Genomic DNA, 18,772 nt, shown 5'->3' on the forward strand with positions numbered 1-18,772 from the left:
CTTTGTATAGTTCAAGTCTGGTACAAGACCCTCCATTAAATGAACAACCACCCCCTCGTAAAATTTGTGGACAAGCCCACGGCTAAAATTATCTTTTCTTGCGAAAACATGGCTAAAATTATTGGTAATGTGGGCTGCCCCAACATGCATTATTATTTATATTTTCTATGTGGGGGTATCCTCAAAACAAAATGTGAGAGTACAATATTTATTGGGCCCCTTTGTAATTGGTGCTAAATTTTGACCAAAGATTTAACTAACAAAATGTTAGTGCATGTTAAAAAAATTATATCATTTGATTCGTATTTGAACATAGTTTTCAATTATGTAGTTTTTTGTGACATGCATGAACATTTGGTTAGTTAAATTTATAGTCAAAATTTGGCAAGGTGCATTAAATCAACACATGCAAGTATCAAAAGGAGAGTCACGACATGCATGCATGTGTTGTAATTAATGCATCGGTAAACGCAAATTATTGAAATATATCGAGTGCAGTGCTTTGATCTGTCGTGTCAACTCGTACAAGACCGAGAAGTTTGATTACAACAATGCCCTCTCCCTTGCGCACCTGCCTTTGGCTGCATGACAGGTGGGGCACCCACCTGTTGGGCCCACCTGTCATACATGCAAAGGGAGGAGCAGTAAGTCAATGAACCTGTGCCCCTCCCTCGCCCATGAGCATGGTGGCTGGCAGGACTAGTAGGAGAAGCTTTCGTTCGCTACACGCTCTCCCTCCCGCACGCGGTGGACATGCAACAGTTCAATCGGTGTCAGATGGCCAGAAGCATACTGCAGTACTCCTCCACTACAGTAGTACTCCATCATTGTTCGACTTCCCGAAGAGGCGAAGAGCCAAGCACAACCTGGATGCTCGTGTGGCAGTTTCATGTGTAGAGTAGTCTAGGATAGCGTGTATTGTGCATGTAAGCTTAAAATCATTGGGGTCGGCTCCATGATTTTTTTGATTAAAATAATCTTCTGGCCCTACCTATCATCCTGGTGATTGTAGTTTGCACACTCATCTAGTCAAGACAGGAATGTATATTTTAATTTGTGGTGGGGTAAATGTTAGAGGTTGCAGCAAATGGAGTATTGTACACTGCGGGTCTTTCAGCCAAGTTTAGAGGCAACCATGTGGGGCCAGTGCTATGATGTGTCACATCAACTCGTACAACAAGGAGAAGCTTGATTTTACTACTACACGCCTTCTCTCTCGCCCATGCGCGCGTTGGCTCATAGACAAGGACATGCTTTTGCTTAGGCTGGTCGTAATGGAATACTAGTATTATGCATATGATACTAGTGTATGATACTACACATCCGTAGTGCCTAGTATCATATGTTAGTATCATTGATGACTTCATTTATTAGAATGCATGACACATAGTAGCATAACATTTAATATGATACGGTATCATGATATGATACTCAACCCTCTCTTTCTTCATTTACTTCTATGCCACCTCATCAAATTTGCCTAGTTGGCATGCATGATACTCCCCCCGTTCCTAAATATTTGTCTTTTTAGATATTTCAAATGGACTACCACATACGGATGTATATATACATATTTTAGAGTGTAGATTCACTCATTTTTCTCCCTATGTAGTCACTTGTTGAAATCTCTAGAAAGACAAATATTTAGGAACGGAGGGAGTACTACCTATGATAGTACTCCCATTACAACTAGCCTTATAGAGTACTACAACAAGCAATCCCTCCCGCACGCGGTGGATGGACATGAAGCAGTGGATTCAACACTATAGAAGTAGTACTAACATCATTGTTCGTCTTCTCGAAGAGGCGAAGAGCCAAGCGCAACCCGAACGTGGCAGTTGCGAACGCTCGCCATAGTGTGTTTGGTTGCATTCTCATCTCAGCATAGTTGTTCCCTCTTCGTGCATGCTCATCCCAGCACCCCTCTTCATGCATGCTCTTCTCATGCATGCTCCTAGTGTATTTGTGTTATGCTAGTGCAGACTCATGCACCCTTCATACACCCTACCAAACACCCAAAAGTGGGTCGAGAAGGGCCTGGAGCACGGATATAGCCAGACTCTTGCATGAGACAAAATTGCTATTTGAGCCCACTATTGTAGTACTACTTGCTAGTATAGCCCTGTAAACCGGAAAGGTGTATTTTCCTTTCTAGAGATTTCAACAAGTGACTAGACTACACCCTAAATGAGTAGTACTAGAGCAAAATGAGTGAATCTACACCGTAAATAAATGCGTAATTCTCTCGTTTTCCTCTCCGCCTTGGTCGCAGTGCACAATATTGAGTACTCCTATATGACTAGCCGCTATATCTACATGCGGGACATCAAAGCATCCGGGCCCGCGTGCCATCCACCAAATCACAACGAGGTGCTATAGTTGAGACTCACCGATCACCCTGGTGTGGCCGCCATGACTCATCATATCACAAAACCCACACCTTTACCAAAAGTGGTAAAGTGGCCTGGAAGTTGGACTGGACGAAGCAACCATCACTTCATTGGAACGCTTGTTGAAGCCCTTTCTCCCCTTTCTTGAAGAAAACCTTACTCCAGGCTACTCACTTCTGCCATTTTTCTTCTATATCGACGAAGGAAAGGTGGGCGAATCACTTATGCTACTATATTTGCATTCCAAGAATCTTATTTTTGTGAAGCACCGACCGATTCTCACAGCCTATTCTTTTCCCGTTTTCATTGCGATTGTGGTCTCCTTTCGATTGCTTTTTGTTTGTCAGTTGCTTGATGGATCCTGGAGCACTAGGCAAAGAGTTGGCGGCGGACAACCCACTACAGACAGCGCTCTCCAGGAACCGAGCACCGACAAATGAGTTGACCATGTTGGCGGGCCAACCCATGGAGACGAAGAACTCCAAGAAACAAGCACTGGCCAAAGAGTTGACGACGTTTGCGGACGAAATCCTCAAAGAAAGTTGGAAGAACAGCAAGGGCCCCACCGTGCCTACCCCAGAAACTCTAATGGCCACCTATGCGAGGCTCAAGGTCGAGTTTGAGGAGATAGTCGCCATTGAGAAGCAGTATTCCCCTGGCAAGGTGATGGCCCCCATCGAGGACGATCAGATGGCCCCCAGAGGGATGGGATCCCCCGGTGAGCTACACAAGGTAAAAATAATGGCTTACAATAGTTGTGGTTTTTAATTATTTGCAATGTGCTTGCTAATATGTTAGGGTTGTGCAGGTGCCGGTGGACGTCCTTGATGATTCCGATGTCGCGGCCCATCCTGTGGACAACGCCCTAGAGATCGTTTTCGATGTCGCAGTCCGTCATATTGATATCGCCCCGGAGATCGATTCCGATGTTGCTGTCCATCCCGTGGACATCGCCCCAGAGATCGATTCCGATGTCACGGTGGACATCGCCCGAGAGATCGATTCCCATGCCGTTGTCCATGCTATGGTCATTGCCCGAGAGATCGATGACAAGAAATAGTTGATCGCGCCAATCCTTCAGGGTAGTTTGCATTGTGTTTAATTACCAAAACGATGCGTGTTATCTACCCATCTTAGGGCCAGTGCACTGTCTTGTGTGGGCGGTACTTGCTACTTTTCTTTGATAGTGAATCATGTGAACCCTGTCTGAGTTGTGGAAACAGATGTATCCTCACTAGCTTTTGATGTAATATATAGCATGCTTAGATGTAAGTTTGAACTATTTATCATATCAGCAGGGCTAGTTTGATGATTCTTGGTGTTAGTAGGCTAGCTACTTTGTGAGCTATAGTACTTGCAAAACACTCACCAAAGAGAAACATTGGGGCTGATGAGCTCGTGGTACGCTTATACTGATCTGTCGTTGATCGGCCAATAGCCCAAGCTCCTAAAATTGTAGGCTTAGCGGTCGATCAGACAATAGTAGACATGGATACATTCAGGCCTCATTTGGTTCATAGGGTAGGAAAATCATAGCAAAAGTACAGAAACGTACAACACAAAATCATAGTAGTACAGAGACATACTCCCTCCGTTCCAAAATAGATGACTCAATTTTGTACTACTAACTTTGAAACGGAGGGAGTACAAATCCTAGGCGGGCTAGTTTGTCCTAGTGGGTTTCAGTGATATGACGTGGTACAGTGCCGTCCAGTCTTCGTGTGTGGTAGCAGTACTGCGGGTACAGTAAGTTTTCTTGAAGAAGCGGAATTCAACGAAGTCATGATGGTTCCTTCGTCTGACCAACTTACAGTGGGAAAGGTTGGTTCTACGCTACAAGCGGTGTGGACCAGGATAATTTTGTGCATGGCAGGTGGACCAGGATGGTCGATGTCCCACATGTCGGCGAATGAAAGTATTATTTCCGGTATAGTGGATGAGCAACAAATATTCATTGTTTATTTTTGATGAAAGCTATTGTCTCCACTGTTATGACGGAGGAGAGTGAAACACGACAGCCCAGTGAACTTGGCATGTGCACCACTCCCTCCTTCCTCATGTAATACTACCATAGTGTTGACTATAAGGTTGGCTATAAGGTTACAACTTTTTCTCACTTTCTCTCTATCTATTTCCTATCAAATGTTTTTTACCTTTCTTTTTTTAGACACAATTGTTTTTATGCCTCTCTTTTTTAGAATTAGTTTTTTATACCTAGGAGCACGTGTAGAGACGGGCTCCTGCAGATCCCACTCTTTGACTTTGTTAATGCCTCTCTCTCCTCCACATAAGCGGGCTTAGGGCATGTACAATGGTTCTATTGTAGGGATGCCACATAGGATAAATGATGAGGTGCAAGAGAGAAATCAGAAGAAAAGACAAGAGATGATCTCTTAGCACAATATGTCTCACCATGTTTTTAGGAATAACTAGTTATTGAAGATAAGGCTAAGAGATGATCCTTTGTACACATGTTTTTTTGTCATCTCTAAATGACATGCAAGACTTATGATAAGACTATCTTATCGACCATTGTACATGCCCTTATAGCCCAGAATTTTACTGGTACTACTTGCTATGAATGCGGGCAGCTGGCGTCTGAGGGGGGAGCGCACGCGGGGAGGTGGTGGGGTGTGTGTGTGTGTGGGGGGGGGTTCTGGTGGGCCAAGGCGGTCAGAAGTGGGCTTGGAAGCGGTCCGGACTCCCGCATGGCCGAGCTCACATTAGCACCATATATTTCCTGGAGTCCATGCGCGATGGGCGGGCGATCTCTTCTACCTCCCCCGTCTCTCTCTTCTCAGCTGACGCCCGCCGAGCGATTAGATTTCAGATATCGATGGTTTATTCAATTGCAGTCCCACATGTCAGTGAAAATGCAAGACAATGCGTGTCCCCTCTGGTGAGCGGCGTGCGAGCCGGACTGTCGGGGTGCGACGCGAATGCGACGCATATGAGTCGTAAGTGTGCCGCCTTTTCCTTTTGAACTCGCAAAGCATAAAATTTTTGTGCGATCGATCGATAGAAATCCAGAACAAAATGATGAGGGCGGTGCTTTCCGCGCGTTAGGAGGGCTAGTTCGAGTGATATGATGTGCTACAGTGCCGTCCACTTGCTCCATTTTTATGTAAGAAAGAGTTTATACTCTTACGTGGGAGGAGTGCATAACACGACGGATCAGATTTTGTCGAGGGATAACTGTTCCTTGTGAAATAATGGAGCACTTTTAGCGATTATAGCATGATAGTTAGGGCATCTCCTGCGCTGGCCCTCAAATTTACACCGGCATCTGTCCGAGGACACTGATGGATGCCATCCAATGCTGCTCGCATACCTTTCGACAACTATATGAACTAATCGGACGAAATTCATGCAAACAAAGCAAATTTCAAATTAACCGGATGAAATTCATTACATTTCGAAAACTTTTCCTATAAACTGGATGAAATTCATTATATATTTCGCACAAACCATACTAAAACCTACTATAAACCTAATCTAAACAATCACTGGCACCCGGCCACCATATCCGGCCATGATCCCGAGAAGCCAGCCATTGCCTTTGCCTCCTTCTCATCAGCCTCGATGACCTCCTCCTCTGGAGCACAAGGTTCTGAAGATTTCTGCCTCCACGTCGCTGTCAAGCGGCTAATCGGCTGCCGATGTTTATCCCACCAAGCTTGTCATCGATAGAGTGGAGGAGCGGTGGCCTTCCTGGGACCAAAGTGGCGGCGACCTGCCGTGTACTACTCTTCCTCACTGCCGGCTGTGCTCGTGCACGCGCGCCGGCTTCATGGTCGTGGCAGCGGATGGCAGCCTGGGGGGAGCCGGCGATCTCCTTCATCTGCTCCTATGACAGTACGTCCAAGAGAGCTTTGGAGCGCGCCCGGAGCGGAGCCGCTGATGTCCTTTGTCTGCTCCTCCAACAATACGTCCAAGAGAGCTTTGGAGCGCGCCCGGAGCGGAACCGCCGATGTCCTTCGTCTGCTCCTGTGACAGTACGTCCAAGAGAGCTTTCGAGCGCCAGGAGGCCATGGTTGGAGTGGTGCCGACAGAAGGAAGGGACCGGAGGAGAATGAGTGTGGGTCTTTGGCTATGGCTGGGAGCTGGGGCTCAAGTAAATATAGCAGGAAAATGGCAATGAGCCAGGGCAGACGGATGGACGGCTGGTGCCGGAGTAGGTTCGTCAGCAGCCGCGTGTCATTAGTGTGGGCAGTGGACGGAAGGATGGCCGTGGTGTCGTTAACAAGGAACAGTCGCTTGCACTGGGATGCCGCGCGGGTGGCGCTCTCTCGGCCGTCACGCTGCTGCAATGCCGACGCCAGTGAGAGGTCGCGTTGGGCGTGAATACGGACGCTGCTTCAGTGACTTAACCGTAGGTGCGTTAGTTCACTGACATGTGGGCCCAATGGGCATCTGGCCCGCATGTCAGCAACACACCAACCGCACCTGCAGTTAAGTCTTGTGAATGCGGCATTGCCGTTTTGGAGAGACGGTGAAAGTTTCAGGCGGGAAGCGCGCGCTAGCGATGGAAGGGGTTTCGGTAGGCCAGGGCGGTCAGACGCTGGCGTGGTGGTAAAATGTGAACTCATGGATGACGAGCCTTTGAAGCATATGCAGCACGTATTGACAACCAAGCGTCCATGCGACCGCTCTTGTCGCCAGCTAGCCTTCGACGACCACCATTAGACACCACACAACCATGCATAACTTACGAATAATTGACGAATCGATCAGACACACACTCGTGTGTAGTGGCACTATGATCGGTTGCTCATGATAGTACATACTCGGTACCATAGTATCCTCTCTAGCTAGGCTGTTTTATAGATTGTCGTTGTGATGGACGATATACATGAGCAAGGCGCCGAGTCACGAGTATGACCGTTGATGTTGAGCCAGGTGAATACATGCTCGGTGTTCGCGGAGGCCTCCAGCAAACGTCTAAACAGTAATGTCAGGCACCGCCAGGGCGCGCAGGTAACGGGCTCGCCGTTTGTGTTGCGCCATGAGAAGGACTTTGATTGAGAGGGCAACGTGCATGCATTAGCATGGTTTGACAGCGTGAGCATGATTGTCTGGCTGTCTGCATGCGTACATGCTACTTGCCTCTATGGACGGTGTGCGCTAATGTGTGCATGATGTATAATATAAAAAAACCCTTTGTGCATTTAACGCAAAGTATTTCATTTTCATTTGGCTGACGAGTTGCGTTGCAGCGATGAGTCCGTGCTTCGATTCCTCACGTACGCATAATTTTGGTTTTTATTTCTTTCTGCACTGACAAGTAGGCCCGCATAGATAGATAGATAACGAACACGAGCTGATGAGGAGCATGAAAACTGTTTGACTGGTCAACCAGACAAATACGGAGCTATACGCTAAGCCAGTGACCATATAATTACCATATCTCATATACAATGATCAAAGTGAGCTATCAAGACAAGTTCGATGACCGCCAATGCATTTTACTCAGTAATAAATGACCAGGATTGAAGGGGAATCCAAATTTCCATTGTCTTATGTCCTCGACCTCTTGACAAACCAATGCACTATACGGTTGTCCGGCCACTCCACCCCAGAGCTGTCACCAAGCGTCGTTCATGCCACCACGCCGCACACTAACCGGTAAGGAAGCGATGGCATCCTGCCGCGCCGAGTTTCTTGCCGCCCACGACCGCACACAGAATGGTTGGGAAGCGATGGCATCCCGCCGTGCCGAGTTCATCGCCGCTCGCAACCTCACACCTACGTGGGCGGAATTTGAATTTGCCAAGGCCGAATGGGAGGTAGAGCAAGAGGCGGCCAAATCCGCACAGAGGGAGCGGAAAAGTCAGAAAACACTCAAGAAAAGAGTGGCCCGCCGCCGCAAGAAATAAGAGGACGCACGCGCTGCTACGGAGAGGTCAGTGGAGATCCAAGCACGGTGGGGTGTCACTGACAAAGCCGGGAAGGAGAACGACGACGTCTGACTAGCATGTGAGAAGTAGTAGTACTAGTAGTTAGTGTTTGTGTCTGTGTCGCCCGTATGTTTGTTTATTAATTACGAGCATGTACCAGTACTAGTTACTACTGTAGTTTTTAGAGCAAATTACCAGTACATTAGCCTAGACTCAATGAAAAAATTCATATCCTATGCATCAAATTGCATCTCTTTCTCTATTGGAATTGAGATGCATGTCATCTCACTTCCTATGATTTTCATATTCCTATAAAATTCCTATCCTATGAACCAAAGGAGGCCTCTGCTGGAGTAACTACTATAGCAAGCAATATCGCTGGTACAATAGTTTTCTTTAAGAAGTAGAATTCAACGAAGTCATGATGATTCCTTCGTCCGAGCAACTTAATAGTGGGAAAGGTTGAGCCTGTGATTTAACGGCTCAGTAGTAATTACTGCAGCATGGCGATCGGGGTGAGTCTCCCTTAGAGTTCTGCGGGCATGACAAGTGGACCAGGATGGTCGATGTCCCACATGTCGGCGAACGGAAGTATTCTTTCTGATATCGAGGAGCAAGGAAACCGCGTTGTATAGTATCACTGCTGATTTATATTTATTTTTTATTCCTAATGAATGCTGGCGTTCCAACTCTTGCAACGAAGGAGTGCCAAACACGGCACGTGCTGGATGTCCCATACGTCAGCGAAAGGAGTGGGACATGAATAGCATGGTAGAGCGTCTGCACTTCTGGGTCGGAGACCGCACTTAGTAGTACTAGTGGTATGAACGATACAAAGTGCAACCCGGAGAGAAAGACACGACAAGTTGGAAGGTCTAGAGGCATACACGTAAACAAATATAAAACCTAATATGTGCCTCCAATTAATATAGTAGTACTCCATAACATCACCGGGCATTGCACATACAACATTTAGTGGTAGTAAGAGACAAATGCCTATATACCATGCATGTTCATACTATTTGTGCCTTTCTACTTCACTTACTGCGCTACATTACTCAGGTTCGTACGTCCACTCCTGGGTACATGTCCGTCTCGTAGTTCCAGTCCGACGTGTTCTTCATAGATGGGACGATCCATAACTATGGGTAACAGGAGTCCATATCATCACAGTTAGTGTGGCTCCCCACGATGGAGACTCATCCAAACTATGGCCAGCCTCGACGCGGAGTAGTCGCGTGCACCGGGAAGCGGCGCTCTCTTGGTCGTCGCGCTGCTTCAAAGCCGGTGCCAGTGAGAGGTCGCCTCTGCTCTGGTCGGGCATTAATGCGGCACTCACGTTCTGGGGCGCCGCTGACCGTTTCACGCGGGAAGCCCGCGCCGGCAAGGGAGGGGGTTTGGTCGGCCAGGGTGGTTAGACGCGGGCGTGGTGGTGGTATTGGTTTTGAACCGTTTCAGGTGTAGCACTGGTAGTTTGCAAAACTACTCAATTATTGCACTCAGTTTCCTAAGAAAATGTGGTAAAAAATTTACTCCACAGCCCGCTTCCCTTCTCCTTCCTCTTCCACCACCCATGCACGTCTGCGGGAAGTGACTGGTCAACTCTTATATACGAGTGCTAGCACAAAAAGATGCATGCATGACCACTAAAATTTCCAGATTAAAGCGCCACTCCGTCGGGAGTATGGCGTATGTCGTTACCTTTGGCCGAGCCATGGATAGCTATCGGGCTACGACGACCAGAGAAGAGGCGGCGGGAGGGGAATAAATGCAGCTACTGTTTGGGTTCGGTGCCCAGCTTAAATAAATGCGCACCGTCACGTGTACCCACGGGTGCACAACTTGTAACATACGTGTCTGCTTAAGTGGGCATCACGTAACTAGTGTGTGTGAGAGAGATTCTGAGAGATAGAGTGCGTGTGTGCGACTCTACTCTTCGGACATGTACTCAGCCTTTTGCATCGAGATATAAATATAATGGTATTACACTTTAGCCAGTGATTTACGTGGCCATGTTAACGTGGTTGTGTAAAAAATGTCACTTCCTGCTCGTGATTTGCGTTATATAGTTACTATCAAGATGCTCGTGCATTGCACGGAACATCAATATGCATTTTCTTACAAAACACCTGTTGTGGTTGACCCATGCAGGAGTAATCCCATGTGTAAAAACTAATGATATCTCGAGAATTTTATCGGAAAACTGGTATCTCAACAATCTCATCGAAAAAATGAAAGATGAGAGATAAGGTGAGGAGGAGTGGAGCGAGGTGGTGACTGGTGGTCGGACTGGGCGGAGGCATGGGGATGGACAACGCCGACAGGCGGCAGTGGCCAGCATGCTAGATTGTTCCAGAGACTTCCTTTTTTAATTGCTCAGCAATGAGGCTGTGGGAGATAAGGACGATGAACAATGAAAGGCCTTGTCTGTAAATGTGGAGAGAGGTGCGGGTATCTTTTGTAAAATTGTCGTAGTTTGCTTTTTATCTGTCAGATATAGATCGGGCGGTCTATATTACAAGATGGCAGGCACACCATCATCACCAACTCGTTTTTTTATAAGAGTAAAGATGATAAGTTTGCTAACTACTAAAGTAAAGTGGAATTTGTCCATGTTATACAAGTAAATTAAGGTGATTGCTTATCATACGGGTAAGGTTGGATGAAGGGTGGTAGGAACAAATGCTCCGCCTAGAGCATGTGTGTGTGAGATGGAGTCTTACTATGTGTGTGTGGGGGGGGGGTGTGTGAGGCAGGGTCCTCGATGGCGGATGTAATTTAAGTGTGCGTGGCTTCATCATAGTGTATGACAGAGGCCACCAACGAGGGGGTGCGAGAGAGAAAAGGCCCGTAGAGAGGGAAGAGAAGGCGTGTGAGCGTGAGTGGAGTCGACATCGAGAGAACGTGTTTCTTCGAGTGACACCGAGGAACACTACTATATATTGATGGTGCATGTAGGCAGGAATTAAACAAAAGGATGGTCTTATTGGTTTCGAGGATATAGGGGAAGAGTGAGAGGTGGGGGGGGGGTAGCTAGAAGGAGATTGTTAAGTGTGAGTGTGTGTTGTACCCATCCAGGCAGAAGTTATGTGCACACAAGAAGGGAATGATTTGATGTGGCGTTAGGGTTGAAGGTAATTAACTATATATGGAGACATAGGAGACCTTGAGCGTGCATGTGTGAGAGGTATACATGTATACATGGGAAGTGTGTGTGCGCGCATGAGCATGATCGAGATAAAAGAAAGAAGACATAAGTCATAAGATCAACGATATGGGAGATATCGGTATGACAATATGCATGCATGTGAAAGTGCGGGGAAGAAGGCTCGATAATTGAGCATGCATTTTTGTCTTTAAGAGATAGTGGCGTGGGATGGAGCATGCATCTATGGCGAGCAGAGGGAGTGATACACAACGATTGTGCAAAAGAGATCAACCTATAAATGCATGTATGGAGAGACATATATAGTGTGGGTGATAGGAAGTAAGAGTGCGTGCGAGAAAGAGATGTTGACGGAGAAACTAAAGATAGATACAAAGATAAAGATGCTAGCTAGACGGACATCAGCTAGTTTGAGTCTTGGAGATGACCGCCAGGTGGTTCAGAGGGTGAAGTTATGTGTGTGTGAGAGAAAGATAAAAAAGAGGGCACTTGACTGCATGTAGAGAGAAACATATATATTGTGCGTGATAGGAAGCAAGAGTGAGGGCGAGAAAGAAGGTTGATGGAGAAACAGATAAATAGAACGATAAAGACGCTAGCTAGTGTGTGTTAGAAATAGTAGTCGAGTGGATCAAAAGGCTGAGTTATGTGTGTGGGTGTGAGAGAGATAGAGAGAGTGTGCATGTGTGTCACATACAAACAAATATCAGAGAGAAATGAGATCCCGAGAGATGGAGTTTTGTGTCTGCGAGAGAGAAAGATATTTCACAACGAGAGTGATAGCTACAGAGACATATGAGGGAACGCAAGATATCTCTAGGGAGAGAGAGAGAGTGTGTGTGAGCGACATACAAGAGAATGGTGGAGAGATATGAGACCCTGGGAGATAGAGTTTGTGTTTCTGTGTGAGAAAGAGATATTTAAGAGGAAGAGTCATAGCTTCTCATATCTAAGGAGCGACAGACATCTCGATGTGAGAGGGGGTGTGCAAGTGGCACACAGGGGAATAGTAGAGAGAAATGAGACCCCGGGAGACGAAGTTTGTGTTTGTGAGAGAAAGAGATTTAACATGGAGAATCATAGTTAGAGACACATAGCAGGGAGCGAGATATACTTAGAGAGAGATAGAGTGATGAAGGTCGAGGGAGAGAGTACCATCAGTGTGTTGCGAAGATAAAAGATCGTTGTCAACATACAGGGAGCACGAGAGATACCTGAGAGACGATGAATGCGTATAGGTCTAGAGAGATACTCCTATATAAGCATGAGTGATAGCTATATGAGACGAATATTTGGTTTAAAGGGGATTCAAATATTTAAACCGGAGATCACGACATCAATAATATCATAACGCAAATTGGTGTATCAAACATGTATATTCATTTGAATTTGGGGACACGTGTAATGTTATATAGTTTATCAATATTAGTGATCCATAGATTCTTTAATTAGAGACAATGCATGATTTATATGCAATTAATGTCTAAATGAGATTACACTATATGTTGCGTGTGTGAAACACATTATACATGTTTGAGAAGTAAAAAAAACCCGCATGAAACACACATTAATTGGAGACAGTTAGCGAGGAATGCATACATTGGATTTCAACATAAAGTGGTTTCAAATATTTGGAAATCCAAATTAAGATGGATACAGCCTTATGAATCTAAGATCATGCCATTTGTAAACCATGTTTATGTATAAAGGGTGTTGTGCTTTTGAAAGTATATATGGAAAAATGATGTATATAGAATTTTATACCAATCTCAAATGGATCATGTCCGAACAAAAATAGAATACAAACTAGATTCGAATTGAGTTAGCACAGTAACATGAAATCTTGCTCTGCAAAAATAAAGTCACAGTAACCGCCCGAAACCAAAATCTGCGAGATGGAAATTACCGCCTATCCCTGACACGCAAAGCCTATCGGCTCGATTTCTATAGGTTTCGACACGGGTAGGTTTGTACATTCACTCAAACATGACATAATTGCCTCTCACCTGGATTCATGCACGGTGGGCGCCAAAACACAATGTCTCCTCGGCTGAAATCGACTCCCTCCCCGATTCATACACGGTGGGTGCCAAAAACAAACTCTCGTCGGCAAATATTCGGTGTATGTGAGATTACTGTCCTATCCCCAACTGACTAATATTGTTGTGATGTAGGAAATTTTAAACGGGGGCTAAGTTTGTAAATTTCCTAGCATTTGAGACAAGCGCGCCCTGAAGACATGGTTCCCCCTTCCTCTCTCCCTCCATTTCCCCATTTGTACTCCGTGGGCACCAAAATACCCTCTCCACCCTAGCCTCCTCCGTCCTCCACCCCATCCACCACCGTCCTCCTCCACCATGCCGGAGCTGATACCCCAATGCCATCGACCATTACAACAGGTCGACCTCTCTCATCCACAGCTTCGGACCGGGATCCTTGCATCCCGTCCTCTCGCTTCATCCCCGCCGTCGTCCACCTTGTCGGCGCCGCTCTTACGACCATCTCGTCCACCGCACCCTACCACCACCGTCTACCCTCCTAGATCTGCTTCCATGCTGCCGACAGCCAACGCTACCGCAGCACCATCAAATTCTCAGTAGATGCATACACAGTGTCATACTAGAGGCGGTACTCTTTCGTATCTGCTCAACTTATTTATCGCAACAAGAAAATAGACCGCCACTGCTTTACTCTGATTTCTTGTCCATCACTTACTAGCTAGTTGAAAGCAAACATTGGTTGGAATTTGCCTTTGTCCGATTTGCACCTTCAAATCCGCCATGGCACGCTCAACACTATACTCACAATGCTTATGGTTTTCCCCTTTTATATTCCACACTAGTTAAATGACAGTAGACTAAATTTCAAAATTGGGTCAGTCGATTTTTCAGAGCTCGCCGGAGTTCGCCGGTGCGAAGGGGTTCAGGTGGGGATGGTGGTTGTGGGGGCAGTGGTGGGGCATCGCCGAATGAAGAAAACTCGACGTGGGTGGGGGGTGGGGGTGGCGGAGGAACACAAGAGATGGGGGCCGGTGGTTTGGCCGTCGGCCCGTGCGGTATTCTATATGGGAAGAATCAGAGACGAGGAAGAAGAAGGGTTAGGAGGTGTAGGATCTTCATCCAACTGCCTGAAATGGTCGACTGACCCAAATGACAAAAGTCACGTGACTTGCAGGCAGACATGCAAAATATGCTTCCTCTTCTATTCTTTAACATGTTCCTCTTCTGTTCTTCTTTAGTAAGCATAGTATGTTCCTAGTGAGGAAGGGGAGCAGGGACATCTGCAGTCGATACCTCTATTGGGCCGGTTTTGCTAAATGATTTTGCACTTCGAGTTGGTCTGCCATAATACCCCGCAAATGTTGGGAGCGGTGCGGTCTTTGATAGGCTAAACTGATAGTAACAGATATGCGCCTTCAGATGAATAGAGCTGGCCTGTAGGTGATCGATAGGCTGCATATTAGAAGCGGCAAGGCCCTATGTTTTCCAGCCAGCCCCGCTTTCCTGATTTATTTATGGTGGTTATGGTGTACCCCTATTATCTACACTACGATCTGCCTACTGTCTCTGCGCTCTCGTTATCATGGTTTGGCAATAAACTTTCTATACGGTATATTATGAACCTATCGTCTGCCAACTATCCTTACATCTGGGGCCCCCAATACGGAGCTTATTTTTTGTGTAGTTGTGCCAGATTATATTAATCTACTCACCATATTGCAGCACACATGGGCTCTCTCATCAGAATCTAGTGATAGCACACAAGGGTTACAGGGAGCCTCTATTATATCACAATATCCTCTGCATTACAAAGATAATCTCACTACTATGTGTGTTTTCATGCTTTACAGATATTATACGCAATCACAATTAATATAAGAATGCGCACATTAGAAGAATATTGCAGAACAGTTCATTGGGTAAAAAACTAGGCATCAAGGGATTGAGGTCCATTGTGGATGCAATGAAACCCACATGATCCCGACCTATAGATTCGTATTAAGAATATGATGACTATTCTGAGCTCAAGGAGTCAAAGGCAGATGGCCTATCCTGTTCACCCAATAAGGTGCCTGTTCTAATTTGGCAAGGCTATATTGGTTGCACATATCTTCCATAAGGTGTCTTGTATTTCTTTTGCTTCGTTGCACCGCCATCTCCTTAGTTTACTCATGATATATTTGAAGATGCCATGCCCATCCATTATCAACACCTATTCCATTTGTCATCATACCATGTTTTTTCATTCAAATGATGTTCTTGTGTTTCAGACATCCAAAAGGAAGAGGGTGATTGCAGAACCTGAAGGAGTACAAGCAAAGTCCTTGAAACAGGTGGTGCTACCAGAGAAATCACATAGCACCCGATGTATATTGGCGATAGAACCAACGCCGCAAAACCTAGGATATCGCAACTATGCTGGTCGCTGCTTTGCTCTTGTGAGTACCTATTGTCCTATCGATGTCCTTACATTCATACGTGGTGGATTATGTGACATCATTGTGCATTATAGCTTGCTTATCCACTGTTCGCTCCAAATTATCAGATCTATATTAATGCTTCAATTAATGTAGAATAAACCCAATGCCTATGAAGAAATTTAGTTCTGCATTGTTCTTGTAAGTATCTGTTGTCCTTCATCACTGTACTTATATTTGTCAGCTAGTTCTTCATGTACACTTAGCGGCTTATTTTCCCTTGTCCTCCATTTTTCTACACACAGCTCAACATTTACTCTTGCCAAAATATTGAATAAAACCAATGTTATTGACGAATTTTAGCTCCGCATTGCTCTTGTCAGTGCTTTCTACCTGTATGATGTATTTACATTTGTACTCTGCATCTTAAGTTAAATAATCGCCATTTGTTCCGATATTTTCACATCTATATTTACTCTTAACAAAATGTAGAATAAAGGCAATACTCTTGAAGAAGAGTGTGCGGTAAATTTCTTGAATTGCCGCCCATCAATATGGACAAGGCCTTTATAGAGTATGTCTTCACTACTAATGTAAGTTTGTCCTCCTCGAGCCTTCACACTATGTTGTTTATATTTGGATAGCTATGAGTGCAAATGCAGTTTATTTTTCTCATCTGCATCAAATTGCTTGTTCAAACTTAATAAAGTAGAAGTACATAAACATAAGTTTGTCCTTCTCAATTTTAGTCTTTCGTTGTACAATCTAGTTCCTTATTCGTACCATGTATATTAAAATAAACATAGCAAGTTATCTTCTTTAGCACTATGTGTATGCTTATGGTCTTGATCTATAATCCAGTGGTGTGATGAGACTACCAACAGCAGCACAATGTCATATCCCGCTATGTCTCAACTATGGACAATGCCATATTATATTAATCATGTCTCTTTATTTACAAATCTGAAATGGTATAAATTGACGGTGCACTCACCATTCATGCTTATACGTTGTTTAGAACTACATCTATGCTTGTGTTCTTGATCTGTAATCTAGTGGTCTGGTGAAGCTGGCCTCTCATGCACAATGCCATTTCCTGCCGTCTTAACTATGAACAATGCCTATTATGTTAATGCTATCTTAAACTGTGATTTGGGGCAACCTATGGACATCACCATGTCAAGAGTCCATTTGTCAAGTGACATGTGCCACATCTACTTCATACATACAAAGGTGATTCATCTCCTTTACAGGTGTCCACTTGTACCTTTCGAGGATGGTATACTACTTGACCCCTCTCTCGTGTGCATACATAGGTGTGAGTGGAGCTACACATTCATAGAGGAGGAGTCCAAGAAGAAGAGAACATCTACACCATCCAAAAGGGAAGCCTGGAAGCGGAGAAGGAAACGCCAAGAAGAAGGCAGCAGCTCCCAGGCGACCCCGTGCGCACGGCCCCCTCCGACCCCGTGCCCACGGGCCTCCCAGGCTGGCGGTCTTGAAGACCCCGTGCCCACGGGCCCCTCGGACCCCGTGCGCACGGGCTCATGCGTCAGGTCTCTGGATACCCAGTGTGCATGGGCTCCACTTACCTCGTGCACACGGGGCCCCCTATGCGTGGCTGTTGGGCTTGACCCTTGTATCCCCATCTCGTCCCTACTTACCCCTTCATCCCTTGGACCTATATATACTCCCCTTCCTCCTCCATTTAGACTTAGCTAAGAATAGATCTAGATATTAGAGCTTAGCGCATGTACCTCCCCTTGTGGGATTCCTCTTGAGAGAGAAGGCTCCATTGGTGTAAAAGACCTCCATTGGAGAAGATCCCTAGTGGATAAAGCCCTCATCTAGGGAAGGATCTATCTAGATCATCAAGCCCTCATCTCCTTCATAGGATTTGGGTTGAACTCTACCATGTATCTTGTTTCCCTTTGATTGTTCATGTACCTTGTGGATCTTGTGTGTTTGTTGGTCTAGTGGATTTGTGATTGGACTTGTTCTTGAGTGTTCCTCTTGTTTTCTCTCTTGTGTTCATCTTGTCCTTGGGGATTCCCCCTCCAATTCGTGAAAGATCCCCACCAAGGGTCCCACCCTACAACATCTTGGTAGCAGATCCATGGTTTCTCACGAAATTGGAGCCCCCTTCTTAGTTTTCTAGCCTAATTTTGCTTGTTCTTGCCCAATTTCGAAAATCCCCACAAAAAGAGCCATACCAATTTTTTTGTGATTTGAAGTTTTTGTGAGTTTTTGTTGATTTTGATCCGTGGATCTGATGTATAGCAAGTAGATCTACCCCCTCTTGCATCCCCATACCCCAATTTTTCTTCCCCCCTTCGAATTTGACAAGAAAATCATGAAATTTCCACCTACCCCGTGCCAACGGGCCCCCGCGTAGTCCCAGGTGACCCCATGCCCTCGGTAAGTGTACCGTGCACACGGGACCCCGTGTCCACGGGCCTTGGACCCTGCGCGCACGGCCCTCCTAGAATCAGCCGCGTCCACTTTACATTTTCGGTCATAACTTCCTCTCCCGAACTCCGATTTGGGTGTTCTTTGGCTCGTTGAAAAGGTAGCGACGTGCCCGAGCTGCTAATCTTTGTTTTACCACGATTTGACTCCTTCAAATTTCCTCCATTTTTGCATCTTTTGCATAAGCCATCCGCCATAACTTCTGCACCACCGCATAAAACTTCCGCAAACTAACCCATTTTGGTTCCCTTGGTATTTGTGGTTAGTTGAGTTGTGATTTGAGTCTCCTAAGGTGTTTTGGCTACTTAGGGACGGTTACATCTTCATCCACCACCGGTGACTTGTATCGGTCCATTGACTACATCCACCATGAGCTTCCACATCGACGACGACCATCCATCCTTTGAGACCATCTTCAACCGAAAGCAAGGCC

Source organism: Triticum dicoccoides, chromosome 4A, assembly GCF_002162155.2.
Source record: "Triticum dicoccoides isolate Atlit2015 ecotype Zavitan chromosome 4A, WEW_v2.0, whole genome shotgun sequence".
Lineage (NCBI taxonomy): Eukaryota > Viridiplantae > Streptophyta > Magnoliopsida > Poales > Poaceae > Triticum > Triticum dicoccoides.